Source organism: Sparus aurata, chromosome 22, assembly GCF_900880675.1.
Source record: "Sparus aurata chromosome 22, fSpaAur1.1, whole genome shotgun sequence".
NCBI classification, from domain to species: Eukaryota; Metazoa; Chordata; class Actinopteri; order Spariformes; family Sparidae; genus Sparus; species Sparus aurata.
The window spans coordinates 5,995,292-6,014,957 of NC_044208.1; the positions used below are offsets into that span (position 1 = coordinate 5,995,292).

The window sequence follows — 19,666 nt, forward strand, 5'->3', positions numbered from 1 at the left end:
CAATCAAAGCTCACAGTTGGCATTTTCGTTCCATTGTGATTCAGTACAGAGCCAACGTAACACAGATAGGTTGCATTACGTTAAACAACACACTGCATTGCATGAAGGAACCATACAGAATAATAAAATAATAACACTTAAAGCAGTTTCCATCAGGGCTCAGTAGGAGCCATTTGTTAATCCTGCAAAAATACTTTTGTTAGGGACCTTTTTTTTCTCCAAATAAGGAGACAGAATCCACACAGACAAGTAGACAGGATAATAACAATTCCAACACTTAAAGCAGTCTCCACTGTAACTGTTGGTAGTACCAACAGTTGGTAGTACCAACAGTTACACCCCTTAAACTCTGAGCCAATGTGTTGTTACCTGATAGACTGTCAAAGTGAACATAGACTGTGACCTGAGTAGAATAATAGTATGCGATTTCAAACACAATCGTAACGTTACTTACCTCATCACAGTATGGACAACCCACAGTACCGCTGCCTTTTGGGTCTCTGGCGGTGAAATTAAGCTTTCCATAGCCGACTGAGAGGTGGCGCCTGAACTTGTAACGTTAGGTTGTGCTGCAAACAATGCAGGGATTAGCCTGGCCCCGCTATGGGTAGCTGCCATGCCATGTACCACTGGTGCTTTCCTCCTTTCATATGCGACTCGACGGCTTTGAGCCCCATGGTCCCTAACGAAAACATCTTTTGCATTTCCCCATCTTTGCATGTTTGACGCTCACCTCGACAACCGCGTAATGACGACACGCAGCCCGATGTAATCGGCGGAGTTAATTGCGGAGTCTCATTTACAACACGGTCTTTGTACTAAGCCAATCAAACAAATACACACTATTAAATGTTAGATTCACACTTAAGGCCACACACTTCACTTAAGGCAACATTACAATGCTTAAAGTGAAAGTCTTGCCAAAATGCAACCTAGGGTCTTTTTGTGAATGTATATGAGTCAAACCTTTGTGTAAAAGAATAATTATGATGAAAGAGGCACTTTTAAGATTTACCGTAGTTTTGTTTTCAGGTCAAACTCATCTTAAATGGGAGTGCTTTTGGGCAAATTAACGATAACATCAAAATCGTTATTTTTAAAACACTAAGAAGGCTCAACACAACATGAAACTTTGCTCGTAGTATCACCAGGGTCTCTACACATGAACACGAGCATTGAGAACATTATTTGTGTACACGGAGTTTACTAAAAAGAACGTTTTTGGACAACTCCATTAGTAGGCGTTTCCTCCGCTTTCTGCCGTCCTGGCAGCCAGAAGTATCGATCTCAGAATGCGACATAACATGGGGGACAGTTAAGGTGGAACGCTCCTAAAGCTTAGTTCCATATGTTGTTATGTCGTTGTGTCGTTAGCGAAAAACAATATTGACCTTGAGGTTGAAAAAGGAGCCTCATATAAGAAACAATATTAAAATAAAAAGCTGGAAAGCTGAGATGTCGCGTGGATAGTTGTTGCCGGAAGACAGTAGCGGTCCACCTTAACTCTCCTCCAGGTTATGTTGCATTCTGAGATCGATACTTCTCGGCTGGCAGGACGGCGGCAAGCAGAACAAGCTACTGCTAACATGAATTGTTTAAAAACGTTCTTTTTAGTAAACTCTGTGTCCACAAACAATGTTCTCAATGCTCGTGTTCATGTGTAGAGACCCTGGTGATACTAACAATAATATAAAAATATAAATATAATAATAATTTTGATGCTATCGCTAATTGCCCGTAGCACTCCCATTTAAAATGAGTTTGACCCAAAAGCGAAAATACGGTAAATCTTAAAAGTGCCTCTTTCATCGTAACATTTGACTCGGGTACATTCACAAAAAGACCCTAGGTTGCATTTTGGGGAGAGTTTCAATTTAATGGACATCAGCAAATAGCCGATCATTCCTCATCCCTCAGCTTGCAGAGACTCTAATTGCTGTGGTAAAAGATTAAAATGATAGTGTTGATGAAGTCAGAAGCCATTACATTTCTATCTCACAAGCAAATTGTCGTAATTATGGTTTTACCTGAAGGTTTGACTCATATACATTCACAAAAAAAAGCCTAAGTTGCATTTTGAGATTCACTCTAAAACGGTGGTTTGTTCGTTTAAATACTTAATAATGTTGAAGGTCTGCTGCACCTTCTACTCATGTGCATGAGTCCACATTTAAACAAACCACATTTCCACATTGAAACAAACGTCCCTCCACATTGAAACAGCCTGTGGATGCTGTCAGAGTGGAGCGACGTTTGTCTCCTCGTCTATTTCGTGGAATATTCTGTGATGAAGTCATCCAACCTGCTGCACTGTCGCCCGCAACGATTGGATCCAGTCAGCTGCTGCGAGGCTCCGGCAGAGCCGCGGCTCCTGTGCTGACAGCCGGGGGTCAAGTCAGACGCACAGAGGCACTGACACAACAGGAAATGGGACACCATCCCTCCAAAGTAAAGTTGTGCATTTGCCTTGAAGAGCACTGTGTAATAATAATAATAATAATAATAATAATAATAATACATTTTAATTAAGAAGCGCCTTTCAAGACACTCAAGGACACTTTACAGGGGGACCTAATAACCTTCCATGCACAGTGTCCTCAAGGTATTTCTGTGTTTACATGAGGTCATCTACAGCGGTGGAAAGAAACTAACTACACCGCTGTACTTTTAAAAGCTAAAGTAAAATTTGGAATGCATGTCAACCCATAGGTAAACAATTTTGAGTAGCTACTTCTGGCAACGCTGGTAACCTCTGACCATGAAGGCTTGTATTGACTGGGGCAAGAGAACAAGCGACTCCCAGCTGCTCCCTGACGCTGAGCTGCAGGGCCCCTGAAGGCTCCAGGAATGGTGGGAGTTCTGAATACAAGAAAAACAGCAATGAATACAAGGATGAGATCTTTTCAATCATCGTCTGCCTATTGTTTTTATGATTTTCAAAACCATTCATTATGAACAATGAATGGTTTTGTCAATAAGTAGGCAGAAAATACTGAAAGGCCACCCAGAACTGGAGCGATCCAAATCTGACATGTTCCTATAACTCACTGGTGCATTCGATTGCTGGTATCTTGCCTAGAGGCGACCGCTGAGAGACCAAGCATACGTAGACCTCATATATTTCAACTACATGTAGTATATAGTTTCGATATTTTTTGAGTGTATCAAAATAAACATAGTTGTTTGTTTTTTTTTACTTAATTAATCTGCACTTGTTTAATATTTGTCATTAGTTACTGATTATCATTACTGATGAAAATGTCTACCTCATCTGCATTTTATTCACATTCCTGGGTGAGTGATTAGCACTGAATACAAAGGTCAGCATGCCTGTCAGTGTTGTTTCGCTGCGCTGGTGAAACTGTAGAGGACAAAGGTTAATTAGTAGGTAAATATGTTCTCTCTGTCCCATAACAGGACAGAAGAATCCCCCCACATCACTCATCAATACATCAGACCCACACACAGACACATCCAGAGGCCCACAGCCAAATTAATCGAATTTAAAAAGGCTTTCATTTGGTCCAATTAGGCTGATGAGTCAGTTTCCATGAGGCGCAGCTGAGTCCAATTAAGCCTTATGATGAAAATCGACAGGGTTTTATTTTGAAAGATTTGAGCGGAAGCTGCGCTCCTTCCCGCCGCTCGGTGTCAATAGACTCCAAGTAACAAAACGAACTGGGACGGAACCGGGCTGCCGGACTTGATGCTGCCACTCACAGGTGGAGGCTCTGAGGAGAAAGTTACATCTGGACCGCAGGGATACTTTACAGCTGTGTGCGTGCGTGCGTGCGTGTGTTTGTGTGTGTGTGTGTCCATCACTCACATCTGCTGCTGCTGCTGCGGGCACAGAGCGCCACAGTTTATTAGTGGGAATTAAACTCCGCTGCGGGATGACCGATGACCGATGATCAGGAGGTGAGTGATGAACCCAACCTCCACTTTTATGCTTGTTTTAATATTAATATATTATTTTCTCCTCATGTCTTCCGTTTCTGTCCGCTGAGCTCCCAACAGTGTGATCCTGCTCTTCTCTACAGAGACATGGTATTCTCCTGCTTGTCTTTAGTTGAAAACAGCCGTAATATTATGCAACTGAGCACAACTAAAGTCAAGTGAAGAAAGATGAGAGATTATTTTTCCTCCCTTAAACTGTCTCCGAGCGTCCAGTCTCTAGAGTCCAGATGGGTAAAGGTCTGGTGGGATATAAAAGTTGATGCTTGCAGGATTAAAGCAGCGTTTCAACAGGCACACAGACAGACAGACAGACACTGTTACATACCGCGAGCCTCTGTTCAGCCTCACACAGACTTTTTCAAATGAATTCAATGATAGGTAGATGAAACGTTGTATTTCTTTTTAATCAAGCCTTGTTTTCACCTCCATCAAAAAAAAAAAAAAAAAAAAAAAAAAATCCCCCCACATGTGATGAGGGTATGATAATACAAAAATGACCTGCAGCATTGTTATTACACAGTGTGATGTAACAGCTTTATGTTAGACTATGGCCATTTATAAAAAAAACAAACTCCTCTTGGGCCTGTTATGAACAGGTATAAAACGTCCAATCAGATATTTATTCTATTTATTTATCTTCATAATTGCACTAAAATGTTTTTCTGATTTTTGATGTACTGTTGTTATGTGCGGTGTCCTTGAGTGCTTTGAAAAGCGCCTTTAAATAAAATCTATTATTATTATTATTATTATTATTATGTTTTACATTTTGGATGGGGTAATGCTGTGTAAACATGCAAAGTGTGTTTTTTGAGCTGTGAAACGCTCAAACTGAACATCTTGCTGAATCAGATAATAAAGACGTAACGATCAATGGCGTTTTTAGTGACCATGTGTCAGCTGTGTAGAGAAGAAATTCAAGCTGAGAATTTTAATATTTACAATATATTTACAATAAACATTATTATTTTTGTCCCGTCTCTTCTCATTAACATGTTCTCCTTTAAAACTCCTGGAGATGTGAATAGAGTTTTATCTCAGTATCAGTCATCTATCTATGCTTCTCCTATCACTTTCACTGGGGTTTGTGCATTAATACAGACATTTATGCCACATTTTCTTTCCTTTTGATGATAAAAACTGTTATTTATACCTGATCATATATACATAGAGGTGGCAGTAGCTCAGTCCATGGACGCTTGGCTTTGGGAATTGGAGGGTGTTAGGTTCAAGAACTGCTCGGACCAGTCAGTACGGAGCCTGGGTGAGTAGCTCGAGAGGTGCAAGCTCACCTCCCGGGCACTGCAGAGACGCCCTTATGCAACGCACCGAACCCCAAACTGCTCGCCATGTCTTCCTCTTCTATTCCCAAACCTCCGTCACAAAGTTCTTAATGCAGTTGAAGCGCTGTTTGAACATTTTAGGATGGAACAAAATCAAACAATTAGAGATTGCAGACTTACAAATACATAATTTAATGAAATACTACATAACAATAATAATAATAGTAATGATGATAAACATAAATCTGATAAGACATGTTTGGAATAAAGCAGTGTGATGTCATTTATATACACTAATTAAAAAAAAATAATTATGGATGGGATGATGGCAACATAAAGGTTCTGTAAAAAACACAAAAGGCTGTTAGTGAGAACTTCTCCTTCACCATCCACCTGACTGGTGTAGCATATTAAGCTGCTGATTTAACTACATCAGCGTTCCCACTCTTCCTTGTTGACCAGTTTTCCAGTCATGGAAAACAAGTGGAAAATTAGAGCAAATGCAAAATGTCGAGGAAAATCTTGTGATGTCCTGGAACAGTATTTAAACTCCCCCAAACTACACAATACATTATATATAGTGTTAGTAGCATATTGTATAGTATTATAAAAATGTAGATTTTTCTTAAAGGGAAACCAGTCAGTTGTCCATTTTAAGAGACTTGTCTTATTTTTTCATTGGTATATTTAGTATTGCTCTCGATGAAAGTGTTTGCCCCTCTGTTTTGTTCTGCGTGCTTCATTTCCCACTGGGAGTGCCTCAGAAGCAGAGCGTCACGCCTGCCTGATGTTGTTGACTTGCTCAGACTTATTATTTCATCATTTTTCCATGGTTATTGTACTTGTACTGCGGTTGAGTAGGCTACACAGTGAACTTGTTATTTGTCTGTTTTCAGTGTCTTTCTTGTCCATGTGTCCAACTGTGTTGTCCTGTAGAGCCTGGGTGTTAAATTTGTTGACTGGATTTGTTATGCCGCTGTGCTGTCTGACCTCCTGTCTGGCTCAAATCTGTTCTGTGCAGATTGAAGTGGCCGCGGTCCGCTTCCATCAAAAATAGATTCCAGATATGGACTACTTGTCTAGTAAAAAAAAAAACAGGAGACTGCTGGGAAGTGGCAGGGTCCTGTTTTGTGGCAAATAACTTATGTGGTACTGGATTGGTACTAGACTTGCCGAGACCCAATCCAGCATCTTAGACAGTATCTTCTTTAATACTGGCATCAGCATCAGAACAACCATACTGCATCATACAACACAATCCCACAGATGTCCCCTTTTTTTTTTTTGAAGGAAGTCTGTATGGCATGCCAGCTGCAGAGTGTCCTCCAGAGCTATTGCCCTGAAAGTACCTGAAAAGTAATTGATGGTCATGTGCAAATAATGTGTGAAATCTAATCTCATGTAAAGCGACCATCATTTTTTTTTCTTTCCCACCGGAGACACTAAAATGGCAGCATTCATGTGAGCGAATAATGGGTTTGCTTTTTGGCTAATTCCTTTCCATCATCGTCGTCTGAGTGAAATTTTAACAGTACCGCCACAACTTTTGCTTTGGCAGTTTCACGGAAAGTTCATCAAGAGTCGCTTGCAAACAATTGTCACGACTGGTTAGCTTCAAGCATGAAATATTAAATCTCACTGAGGATAAATGTGACAGTGGCTGATATGTTCCAACAGAGACAGTCTAAAATAGCACTGTAGCAAATAGTCTCCGGCGATGTCTGCGCACTGTTTATGCTGCATCACATGTCACCTTACAGACAAACACACTTAGCTAACCATGCATTATACATCGTTTATTGTGGATTAATTCCAGAATAGGTTTACTAGCTTAAATGCTCAAGAATGCGTCAGTTTTCTACTTATTCTATCAAGTGTCGCAGCATTGTATCCTCCCACTGTCTGAGACGCTGTGCTCCAGGCCCCCCTCCTGAATACCCTGCTCTGATCGTACGCTGCTAGCGGTAAGCTTTAGGGCTGCCCCCAAATAGTCGACCAAGCACTGGTCAACCAAAAACTCATTAGCTGACCAAAATTCCATTGGTTGATTGGTCGCAGAAAAAAAAAAAAAACAAAACATTTGGAGCTGTGTCTTGTCAAAATTAAGTCAAAATCTATGTGACTGGCGGCTGGCCTGTGTATAAAAGGCTGGAGGGCTTTTAATTTGAAGGGCCAGATACAGGAAGTCATGACACCCACTCACTTAGTGTTTATTTTTTAACACGGCAGGTCCCTTCGACATCGCGGTTAGACAGTTAACAATTAATAGCCAACCATGTCGGGAAAGACGTCTAAAATATGGGATCATTTTGAAAAGAAGAAGGATGACCCCAAGAAGGTGACATGCAAACTTTGCAAGAAAAACTTGGCCTATCACTCCTCCACGACGAACATGATGTACCAGCTTAAACATCTAAGTAGCCTAGCTACCTGCCCATGGCGGCCTGAACGTTTGAAAGCAGAGAGGGGGGGTGGACGGTCATTGTCGTCCGAGGTGGGTGACGACGAACGGACGCTTGTCACCGTCAGCCGAGGGGCGCTTCTTTAACGAGAAGACCGCGGCAGCCCACAAGCACCCGCGACAAAGCAGCTAACATTGAAAAGGAGTATAGCGGCGCAGCGCCGCTGTTCCACCGTCTGGGGAGAACCCTGTGTGTGTGTATGTATATATGTGTGTATATATATATATATATATATATATATATATATATATATATATATATATATATATATATATATGTGTATATATATGTATATATATATATATATATACATATATATATATATATATATATATGTGTCGATTAGTCGACTAATCGCTCTAAATGACGACCACTGGTCGACCAAGAACACCTTGGTTGGGGGCAGCCCTAGTTTGCTTCCAGTTAGCGTCACTTCGTCCTTGAATATAGCCATAACATGATCTCAATGTGTGACTCACGGGTTCCTCAGGAGCAGTGTGCGGCACAGACACCGGCTTTTTTAACTTTAACTCAAAACCCTCTACATACACACACACCTATGTAACACACTGAACGAGAGGGAAAATAAATGAAAAAAGCACAATACGTCAATACCTTTGACCTTGTACCTTTATGATGTTCTCATTAGGGATACACTGATTGTCAAATTCTAGGCTGATACCAATGTGTTCTTGAATGCTTCGTCACGTCACCATGAAGACAAGTACTGAATTGTTGGCTGATGGATTTGGTATAAAGTAGAAAGGAAGATGTAGTTGTGTGTAAAATGATGACTCCAAATACAAAGATAAAGATGCACATTTTCAAAATCACCTGATGAATATATAGTTTGATTTTTTTTTTAAAAAAGGCTGGGTAATAAAACAAGCTGGTCACTGGACCAAACATCGCTTAGAAATAGTGCATTTGTCGGACACTATTTCCAGCTGTGGATGAGCACGCGTTTAGGTTTTCTTAACAACAACATCAGTGGAGCCCGGAGGAATTAAGCTTTGAACACAGAGACGAGGGTGGAAGGACCAAACGATTAGATTATTTTCGAGTCAGATAACAGCGAGACAGAGAGAGAAGGTTGACATGAGCCCCCGAGATTAAGGCGACATGTTCGACAGGACTACTTCCTGGCTTTCGTCCGTTATCTGACAGGGGCCGCACATTCTCAATTTCCCCCTTTGTTATCGCACTGTGAGCCTCCAGCCGAGGTGTTGATATTAATCTCACCTGCAAAAACATGCAATCTAGCATCACCTCTCTGCTTTTCATCATTACTTGTCAGCGCTGTTTTTAGTTGCTTAGTTTGAATTGTTTTTCTTACTTTTTCTTGTAGATGCTTAACACTCACTCCAACATCACAGTTTGCGTGACACACTGCATGAAAGTAAAGGACAAGATCACATTTTATTTATTGTATTTGTAGAACTGTGACCTGGGAACTGTTTCTTCTTATTCAGTTATATTGCTGTTATTTACTCAAACGTAAGGAAGAATAAGAAGCACAACAATGGAGCAAGATTGTTGAGGGGTTTTAAGATGTTTGCATTATGGATGCACTGCTTGTAGAATATCTGGGCCGACACGAATGGTTAGAATAACAATATGGCTGAGTGCTGATGACAATACTAATGTTTTGTTTTTTTTGTTGCTGGGGAAACATAGAAATCCTCGTTATAAAGCAATAACTTTTTAAAAGTCATCCAGCCCCTCATTGCACTGTGCATAAAATTAATCATACAAATTTATCAAACAACCTTTACCCTCAGAAGAACTAGAAGAATTTCTGGAGTGTCTCACTCTCCTGTTTTTATTTTGTTATTCCTGCCCTATTCTAGCAGTCAGCGTCGAGCACCATGCATCATTTGATTCATTTGACTCTGACTCATTTAAAGTCTCAGTTTTACATTCGCCTTGTCTGAAAAGTGGATACATTGACCAGAATGTTTTTTTGTTAAAACCAGTCAAAATGTGAACTCTGACAGGACCTAAGTAAGTTTCACTTTTATGAAATCACAAGAGAGGATATTGAAACAAATTTACTCAGAGAACTATATGATCCACTGAACATGAACAACAACAGTCGCTTGGCTACCACCATTGCCCGTCGGCCCGGGGGAAGAAACTATGTGGGTTTTTTTCATGACGAATCAAAGCTGCAGAACATGTTGGCACAATCCCGTTCACTACGGGGCCCCTGGATGACCAAACAAGATGTGTGTGATAAAAACAGGGTGCTCACATGGTTCAATGATACATAATTCAACAATGTGGATTTTTGCCACTACTGATGTTCAGCTGGTGAAACCAGTCTAGTTCTCATTATCCAGGTTTGTTTGGTTGTTGTACAATCTTCAGGTCACTTTTCTTTCATCATGGCCCAATGCTGGTTTATTTCTGTGTGTAGTGCTACTTTATTCTGTTCAACTCTCACCAGGAAGATCCCGGACTCCAAACATATCAAATACATAATATGAATGTTGTGCACTCTTTGATGTACACAGCATTTTGTATTCCAGGTCACATCTGTCTGTGGAAACCAGAGAAATCATCCCCCTTTAGATGTTTGATGCACTGCTGTAGGCAGTGGTGTGTGTGTGTGTGAGAGTCAGTGTGTGTGTGTGTGTGTGTGTGTGTTTGCGTGTGTGTGTATGTCTCTCCGAGCTGTTAGATGTTGCCCCTTGAGCCTGGCTAAACCCCTGATTTCCAAACACCAAGTGTCTCATTCTGCATTACATCTTGTCGTGGTATCGATCAGCCTTCCAAACGAACAGACTAAATGAAGCGGCTGTGGGAAGCCTCCGTCTCTTTGAAAGTCAATTTGAGCTGCACAAAAGCAAAATGGAGACAAAGCCTGGATTTTTCTTTTAATTCGGCTGTATTCAGGTTGTGACGTCTTTCCTTCAGAGTGGTTTGACCTTTTCTTGAATTCTTTTAGAGAGCATATACAGACTCCCCCCCCATTTACCATCTCTAGGTCACTTCTTCTGAAGAAAATTGATGCCTTGTGCAGTACTGCACCTTCAAGCCTTGTGGGCTACACCGTAATCTTCTTATCCGTATTTTTATTGTAACCTTCATGATCAGTCCTGGGTGTTTCACCAGATTACCTGACTCCGACCTCTTGGCGAAATAATCTGTCATAATTTCTTTCAGTTTATTTCATCAGCATTTAATGACCAAACTGTTTAATTGACTTACTAGGCCCCCTCGTGTTACTGTTGCTCTGCCTGTCAGTCTTTCCACTCTCATGCTGCACATATGCAGTTCTCACCGACAGTGTGGCAGATTGCAATTCTTTTTGTGGGTCCTTGATTTCATGCTGTCTGCTGCAGCCTCGCTTGCTGGCTAATAGAGCCAATGTTAGTTTCATGAGTTGGTTAAAACAGTGTTTCTGGCTAACTTTTTCATATTTCCAGAAGCTGATGTGTTTATAAAGGACAACCCTATAGAGTGGTGTAAGGATGAGATAGGTAGGCTACCCTGGAAGTGGATTCCCTCGACAAAAAGCCCATGGGATTTTTTTTATTGTTGTTTTTTAATTTTGCAGAGCAGGGCACAAGTTTATGATTCTTACACTTTTTGTTCAGCAAGATAATCTTCTTAGATGAACACCACTTTTGTGATTTTTGAACAAAACATTTAAATATCTTCAGCCTGTGGTGACTACAGACCTTATTTAACTGAAAACTAATAAATAGCTGAGGGAACACTATGCCCAAATGCTAAGTGATTTCAGGGTTTTAGGACTACAGACTACATGACTCTACTCAAAGGTTCCTAAATGTGCTCTGGATGGCTACACTCATGTAAGTGTTATTGTGCCGCAACACTGAGGCTAAAGATAACAAGGCTCACCAACTATTCTCACCAGTTTGATCTACGCAGAAGACATTGAAGCCGCGATGTGTGTCTACTCATTCATGTTCTCAGTAATCATTAGTGTATTTTTGCCTTAGCATTCAGTAGTAATCGTTTTGACCCACCTATCTTTGAACTAAGTCTTAATTTGAAGCTATTGGCAGATAGACAGACAGACAGAAATACCTGCCGAAGTACAATTGTACAGTTGTTAATGATGAGAGACAGTTTATTTTATATTTATCCTGTTTGAGCTGTTCCATGAATTACACAAATCTATTATATTTGATGATTTAAATGATGATTGTTTAACTTGAAAAAGCCAATTTTGTCATTAAAACTAATAAGTGATATAACATTTTGTGAAAGTAAGAAATGAGAAACCTCAAAGCCAGCAAGCAAGTAAATGACATCGTCTTGTTTAATGCCTGGGATAGGAAATTCTAGGCTAGAGGCTAAAGTTATGTATTTTGAGGAATATTATTGTACGCGAGTCATAATGTGTAATTTAAAAGAACGTGTATTGAACCTTTTTTTTTCTTTTTTTTTTAAAGCAAGCTGACGCAGCTATTATGCATGAAAGGAGGTCTCCATTAAGCCCATCAGTGTGTTAGCTTTTTGTAATAGTCTACTCATACAAAATTAAACTACAAGAACAGCATGACTGGAAGCCTGTTCTGTTCATGAGGGGTGTAAATCACAAGTTTCATCACAATAGGATATATTGATACTTAAGATGACTATGGAATATTTGTAGATATCACAAATAGGGCTGTAATCTCCTAGTCGACTGGTCGATTTATTGGTCGATACGTTCTGGCTCGACCAAAATTCAGATTTTTGGCGTGTTAATTACATGCTGCTATGGCAGTGCGTAAACACGCAGCGGGTCCTCTCCATCCCAATGCTGTGTGTCCTGCATATGGCATATTTGACTTCATCAGGAGGAAAGTACAAAGTGCTAATGGGGATGTTTTCAGAGCACCCCTGTTTCACAGGTAACAGTGTGTTTTCAGAACACCCCCTTGTTTTCACTATTTTACGATTAGCCCAACCAACTACAGACAAACAAATTGAAGAATGTACTAGAAGGCCTAGGTCCGGTGGTTTGTTAAGTATTTATTTATTTTTAAGCGTTTCATTTACAGTCATTCCTATTCTACCATGTCAAAGACATCAGCAGGGTGGCAGCATTTTATAAAAATAGAAAATAGAAAAAAAGTCGAATGCAAAATTTGCAAACAACAGTTTGTATATCACAGCTCGACTACAAACATGGCATATCGCCTAAAAATGGTAAGCTAAACATGTCTGCGTTAGGTAGCTCCGTCCGTTTTAAGTATATAAAGATATCAGAATTGGCATATTTCAATGTTTTAGTCTAACAATCATTTTATAACTGCAGGCGCACCTGCCGGCGACGGCAGCATCCGAGGGCACGCACAGAGCGAAATGATAGTGTGTATCAATTATTATTACATGACAAAAACAATTGTCTAAATATTCCTCAACAGTTCTTGTGCTGATATCACTAGTTGACATAGTATATTTTCGGAAATCATCGGCTATGATATTGCGCAGATGCACGTGATGCAAAACGCTGTCAGAGCCGACAGACTCGAGTGTGTTTATTAATTAATTCATTTGAATTAATTGATTTCAGTGCAAAATAATTGGGTCAAAAACTATTTAATCTAAAGCAAATAGACTACCAGTCTTTATGTTTATTTTTAATTAATTAAGCAGAAGGCTACCAAGGCAACCAAGAGCCCCCCCCCCCTCGACTAGGTGGTTTTTAGTCGAAATGTAATGGCTTCGGTTGACCAAGGATTTCTTTGGTTGATTACAGCCCTAATCACAAAGTCTACCATGATACGATTTCAAATGAATTCAACATGACAACAAGAACATTTATCACAAGTATAAAGATTTGGATCAGTAATAAACATCAATGAGACAATAATTGTTTTTTGTTAGTGTCCATTATTAGATTTAGCCTGTGGCATTTCAGATAACATAGCATAAGATACCGTAGCATAAATTAGCCTTGCAGCTTAAACTCACTGCATCTCCCCACAGAACACTATGGTTGAATTTTAACCCGCGGGCACACTTTTTCAAGCTAACGTTATTGAAACAGATCAGCTGATAATAATGTAGCGAGACCAACATGTTAGTGGGGTCTTCTCTCCAAATTCTAATAATAATTTATTCCCTGAGAGGGGAGGAAATGCCCTCGCTGTCTTGTGCTTTGCTTGTCATTACCAGCCTAGCACTAGAGCTGACTACTAAGTAAGGAGGTGCGCTTTGAAGGACAAGGTGACACAAAATTTCGAATCAAAGGCACATCTTAAAGATGTTTCGAAGTTTTCTACGATAAGGAATTTATTATAGGTCTTCTGAAAATGTGACCAAATCTACTGGATCAAAAATATACAAACAGTAATTTTGTTATTTGGTTAAATGTCTCTTGGCCATATTCACCTCACTTAGGTGCTTTTGACAGCAATCAACAAGCCTCTGGTTGTCATTTTTTGACCAATCCTCTTGACAGAATCTCTTAAGTTCAACTACATTTGTTGACTTTCTGACACAGACTGGTTTCTCCAGCACAGTCCACATGTTCTCGATGGGGTTCAAGTCAGGACTTACAAAGGTCAGTACAAAACCTCAACTCTAGCCTGATTTAGCCATTCCTTTACCACTTCTGATGTGTGTTTGGGATCACTGTCCTGTTGGAACACCTGACTGCAGCAAAGACCCAATCTTCTGCTGATGATTTCAGTTTTCCCTGAAGAATTTGGAGATAATCCCCCTCTTTCATTATTCCATTTACTTGCAGCAAAAAAAGCTCCAGAGCATAACACTACTACCACCATGCTTGATAGAAGGTATAGTGTTCTTGGGGTTAAAGGCCTCACCTTCTCTCCACCCAGTTTTTGTTTCATCTGACCACAGAGTTTTCCTCCAGAATGATTTTTCTCTGTCCATGTGATCAGCAGCAAACTTCAGTCAACTTTTAAGGTGCTGCATCTGGAGCAAGAGCTTCTTTCTTGCACGGCAGCCTCTCAGCTCATGTTGATGTAAAACACACCTGACTGTGGACACTGACACCTGTCTTCCAGCAGCTTCTGATTTATTGCAGAATTGCTTTTGCTTGGTTGACTCTTGACCATCCTGACCAGTTTTCTCTCAGGTGGTAGTTTGTGTTTTCTTGTGACACAACTGTGTCATGCACTTCATACTTACAGTTGTTTGTACAGTTTATATTTGGACCTGTAACTGCTTTGAAATTGTAATGTGTAATGTAATGTGCTCCTTAAGATCAATGCTTTATAAAAATGTGAGAGAACAACAGTCGTGCTCGAAATTGAAGTTCATCAATAGACCCTACACCAAGTATGATAAGCTTGGGTGTGTGTGTGTGAGTGTGTGTGTGCCCCTCTGTCAACTAAAGCCACGTAAACTGGTGCTTTGGGCTTAAACTTATGTTGAAGAAAATGTTAATGATAAAAGAAAGATTTTCATTGTCTGATTTTTTTTCTGCTTAAACAAACAACTTTCTTTGTTTTCTATCTGCCAGAGTACTCTACCTTCTGCTCCATCCATCCTGTAAGAAGCTGAGTCGAGAGCTTTTGGGGTTACCAATCTAAGTTAAATCTACAGGCAGGATGGTAAAAACACTCTCAGCAGTAGTTTTGTACACTGGTCTTAAATGTACAGTAGTTCTTAAATCTGCTGACTCACACGGAGGCTGCTGTCGCTTTGAGCATCTCATGTACTGTACACTCAGAGCTCACATGGCATCCTGAACTGTACCAAGCACTTTTCCACAGTTCCACACTGTTTTGGGATCTTGTTTTGTGCAGATTATTACTTCTTCAATCTTGGCCACATTGATTTCTAGCTGGCTGATTGCACAGTGCACAGCGTCCGACATCGCCTATGCTCAGGAGAGGTGTTTCCCAGGCACAAGTTGTATGTTGTGATGCACGACACAGAGCGAGGGCAGGCTAAAAGCCTGACAATCAATGCAGTAATGACCCTTTTTGAACAATTTTTCATCATGGCAAAAAAATAAAAAAATATATGGCAAAGCCTTGAGGAACTGGCTTTTACTCTAAATAAGCAATTTTTGAAGTGTATGGGACGTAGGGGTGTGCACCTCTCCCATACAGGACGATTCAATATGTATCTAGACACAATACCATTCTTTTTTATCTTGGAACGATTCGGTACAATCCGATTAGATCCGGTTTGGGTATGATACGATACACTCTAATACAATTCTTTGTTTCAGGTAGACGTTCATTTTCTATTATAGATTAGAATGAGCCAATTCTGTAAAAAAAGTGGCGTTTCTTCTCTTCAAAAATATATTTCATGAGACCAGGGAAGACCTCTACGGCTATGTATATCTTCATCAGAGTATTCAAAAAAACACACCTGTTATCCTGAATCTGAGGAACAACTATCCTGTCGTCTGGATCTCCATGAGCAGGGTCTCTCTGAGCTGGATCTGCCTGCATTGGACCTCTCTGAACTGGATGTCCTGGACTGTCAGACAGAAGTTCACCACTGATGACCAAATCAAAAGTTGGATTCATTTAACAGTGCAACTCTGTCAGTAGACTGTAAACAGTGTGTAGTACGGTTCAGTTCAGTGCATAATGTCCTTCCTTCTTGTCCTCCTTGCTTGCTTGCTTTCTTTCTTCGGTCCTTTCTTCCTTCATCATCCATTCATTCTTTTCCTTCCTTTCTTCCTTCTGTCCTCCTTTCCTTCCTTCCAACCTTGCTCATCCCACACTCTGTGAACTCTGTAACGGCCCGACCCCCCCGAATTCCACATAGCCAACGGTAATATAAGCTTTGTAAATGGGACCAGATGCATTAAAAGGTACAGTATGTACACCTGATCCGGTGTTATAAATCTCTTTTGAAGTGGAAATGGGCGTGCACACACAGCCTCCACTTCTGCTCTATCTGTTCTTTATAGAAACACCTTTAGATCATCATTTGCATATCAATACTTGTGCCTGCTCCACCATTCATTAGCACCGTCAGTGAACCATAAGGCACGGCCGGGCTTATTTGCAGCACCCACACATGTACCTGTAAACCGAAACCATCGTAATAACTCATCATTATAAATGTCAGAAGGATGTTCAGTGTTTAATCTATCGGTTGGACACTGAAACAGACTTCACAGGGTGCTTAACATCTCAGGATCAAATCAAAGCACAGTGTCAGGGCCTCAGTAAAAATAAAAAGCATGATATCATCATTATGTGTATGAACGTGCTTCTCAGAGACATGTTACTGAAAGCTGTTGACACTGAAAAAAATAACGCAATCAGTGAAAATGGTAGAAAAATATGCTTTGGTTTGAGGCTGTATCCCTCAACTTGTATTTCAGGCCCACCCTATAATTTCACCTGCAGCTATTTCCAGAAATCACAAGTCTGGAGTGTGAGTGAGGTGCGTATGTGAGCTGCCTATCTTTCAGATTTTTACTTGTTTGTTTTTTGTCTAATGAGATAGTAGAGGCAATCGTATTTATTTACTCCCATGATACATCTGGGCCTCCGTACATTCCCTCTATAGTGACTGCTTGTAAACAAAGAGCGGCATGGGTACTTTTCTGCAGGCAGTAACACAGCGTCAGGGCTCTCCTTGCTCGGTGATAGCAGAAGTTTGACAGAAATAAGAGAAGACAAGCTGTTCATTGTGATCGTTCACTGAAGAACATTTCAACCCCGTGGATGTTTATTTTTAATCAGTGCCGTCATGGAGAAAAACAACTGTGAATGGCTGGAAGGAATGAGGATACGCTCAATCCAAAAAATCAACTGTTTGCAATTGGAAAAAGGATTGTCACAGGTTGTGTCTAATGCCAATTAGTATTTTCAATTACTACAATTGGTCATATGACTTTAGTGTATTTTGCTTTACTCTTTACTTGATGTAATCTCCCGTTGAAGCAGGCTGTTTTCTGCAAAAATGCTCTGATAAAATGACGGCTGACTACCTGTTCAGAATCAAATGACAGATCAGCAGAGATAGAAAAATAAAAAAATTATTAAAATAATTAAATGAGAATTATTATTTTGCTGACATAGATGGGCAGAAACATGATTCCAAATCAATGCTGTCACCCTCTGTACGCTGTGTGTTTAAATAAGCAATTGTTTTCGAACACCTCAGCAGTAACAACTTTTTGAAGATGATAGTATTGTTGTATCACTGTTATCTGATCATAAGAACAGTGAATGCAGTTAATTGATGCTCCAAATACATCTGTTTTTATACATTTTTAAAAACACAACTTGTAAAGGTTTATAGCTAAAATATAGCTGAATGACCAGTGAGCAGGAGGGATGTCATGAAGTTCATTCTAAAACAAAAATCATGCAAAATAGGCTTTTATATATATATATATATATATATATATATATATATATATATATATATATATATATATATATATATATGTATATATATATATATATATATATATATAATTATATGTATATATATATATATATATATATATATATATATATATATATATATATATATATGTATATATATATCTAATTATATGTATATCTGCTGCCACATATATATCACGCTGTGAGACACCTAAACTTATCCTCGACAACGGATACTTTATTTATGGGACTTTACAATAAATTCATTAGTTTTGATAGTTGTTTTTCTTTTGGTATATGTAGCTAAGGGGACTACATCTACAGTTGTTAAACAAAATTTCATTATACAATATTATTTTTTGTGTGTTAATGTATTACACATGATACCACGTGGCTTGTCCTTTTTGAAGGGGCAATACATATGAAGAAGTTGAACACATTCATAAATTCCCTACAATTATAAACATAATTTGATGGAATAGCATTTTTTACATTCTGGTGTCTGTCTATTGTTGATGCACCGATCGATCGGCAACCGATCGCAGTCGGCCGATAATGCCCCTATCGGTTTTGATCGGAGTTCTCAAAATAGATCAAATCAGGCCGATCAGATGACATTTCTATATAGAGACAGTGCACTGACTGCATGCACGGAGGGAATTTCATGGCTGCCGTTGCCCCGCACTTTGGCCTTGATGCAGCGTGAAAAAAAACTAATCTTACGGCCACAGTGGCCTCTGTGCCCCTGGCCCGGTCAGCGTAGCGGGCTTGCCTTTAATTACAGCCACCTGAGTGCACAGTAGTCACTCACAGTAACTTCAGTGAGTTCGTGGTTCGCGCAGGTGGAGTCTCATCATCACGATGATCTCTCGGGAAAGTCTCTCAAACAGCAGCAGCAGCGTCTCAAAACAGAAGTACGAAACTTAAAGCACAGCGAGCGAGCGCAGCCGGTTTTGACATGATACGTAACTGACGTATGTGGTAAGATTTAGTTCGGTAAAGTTGGAAATATATTCACAGATTCGAACTTCCCGGATCAATAACTTATAAGTGAAACCTTGTTAAAACACAAACGACGGCTCTTTCCTACCGTAGTGAGGAAGACAACGAGCTAAAACCGTATGTTAATCAAAACGAGCGTCTGGACATTAACTCTGGTCTGTATGGTCAGCCGTCTGTGAGACGAGGGCGCAGGGACCGTCTACAAAGTGCAACACCGAAAAGAGAAACTACAAAAAATATTCAATAACTTCACTATTATTCAGAGTGTAGTGTCACCAAAATCCCTCCACACATCAGTGGTCTCCTGCTGGTTATTCTACAATTTTTTGTTTGGGAAAAATTTGCTTTGCCATAATTTTGGGGAATTTCTATTGGGAGAAATATTCAATAACACTAACATTCAGTGTGGTGTCACAAAAATCACCTCACCCTAACCCTACTTAACAAAAACTACTTTCTAATGTAACTTTAACTTGATTTTGGTATTAAAAAATGTGTTAATACATAATCCATGTCTTATTATAAATTAGGATGTTATGGTATCAGTCTGAAAGGTAAATCAACACATTTTACTCAGTGGCCTTTGTGCCCTGTCATGTGGCCTTGGTGCCCCTGAAAAAAAAAGCGATGGCCAAATGGACTTGCCCCTAAAATTATG

At 39.8% G+C, this 19,666-nt stretch overlaps 1 protein-coding gene across 1 annotated transcript in view; it reads left to right on the forward strand.

The window, feature by feature from the left end:
* The first annotated feature begins 3,721 nt into the window (after window positions 1-3,721).
* The window catches only part of opn5 (opsin 5), a 76,589-nt gene continuing 60,644 nt past the window's right edge, over window positions 3,722-19,666 (forward strand). The window contains exon 1 of the mRNA XM_030404516.1: window positions 3,722-3,918. The gene's annotated coding sequence lies outside the window, so the exon portion shown is untranslated. The remainder of the gene's footprint in view (window positions 3,919-19,666) is intronic.